Consider the following 1,312-nt stretch of genomic DNA (forward strand, 5'->3'; position numbering starts at 1 on the left):
TGGCCCTTAAGGGTTTATACCTCTTCATTTTAAATGCTTTCCGGACAATCTGCTACCAAACACGTCTGTTATAGGTGACATTAAAACTACATACATATCTACCTATGTAACATCACAGCAAAACATGATGAACAAAAAAATTACAGCATTAAAAAAAAAAATAATAAAGTTGTCGGGAGAAAGTTTAAAGTCACTGAGAATTTTGGCACATAAAAATTTTGCACACAGCCTACAGTCCTAATGTCGCAGGGGATTCAGCTGCAGTTCTGAACGGGAGACACTTGGACCTTGCTATTTTTCAAACAGCATTGCTAAAAATTCCCTTGCTAAATTTTCAAGTCTTTTCGTGTGTAATGGCTTTTAAAGCAATTTTATTCTTTACACTATTGATCCTTGAAAAAATGCATCTGCGAATGTCCATTTGGTGGCAACCGTATTTCATATAGCAAAAAAAAAAAAAAAAAAAAAAAAAAAAAAAAAAAAAAAAAAAAAAAAAAAAATCACGAAAAGAAATCAAAAACAAAATCCCGGAAAAAATATATATATACACATTTATATATAAACTTAAAAACCTTGTACAAATGAGTTGTTATATATAAGATGCTTACACTAAAGGAAAAAAAAAAACCCTTTATACAATGTTTCAAGGGGAAGAAAAAGAAGAAAAAAACATTTAAAAAGGGACAACATACAGATACAACAAGCAATTTCTAAAGCAATAAATACTACTGGTCCAATAGCGTTGTGATACTTTTAATTGTTGAGTAGCGTCCCCTCCCCCAAAAGAACAACACCATGGAACAAGGTATATTAACACATTTTTTTTAACCCTTTGTTTCTGTACATTTAAACAATAACAAGTAACATCACAATAAAGGTTGTTTCACACAAGGAAGAAAAAAAAAAGAAGTAGTAGCGGCACTGCATTCGTTGTGCCCTTAAAGGTTTAAAAACCAGATGTAAAATGATTGGTTCGCAAGCTCGTATTTAATACAAATAATAAAGAACCAATGCCTCCGGCAAGGGCTGCTTCAAAATTGCTTCTTTTTTTTTTTTTAATTTTTAAAATCAGTCTTTAAAACTAAGCTATTGGAACTACATAACAATTATGTATATATATATATTTTTTAAACGCTACAAAGACTTTAAACAGCTGTTGATAAAAATTTTGGCAGAATCATGAGGCTTTTCTCATCTACATATTTAAAAAGGAGAAATTGAAATAAGAATGGGTCAAATATTGACCAATGAACTCGATAAAACATCAACTAATGTAGCCACATGGCACAAATTAAAAATGAAACCGAGAAAC

Source organism: Malurus melanocephalus, unplaced genomic scaffold (assembly GCF_030028575.1).
Source record: "Malurus melanocephalus ecotype Western Australia unplaced genomic scaffold, MMel_1.1 scaffold_439, whole genome shotgun sequence".
Taxonomy (NCBI): domain Eukaryota; kingdom Metazoa; phylum Chordata; class Aves; order Passeriformes; family Maluridae; genus Malurus; species Malurus melanocephalus.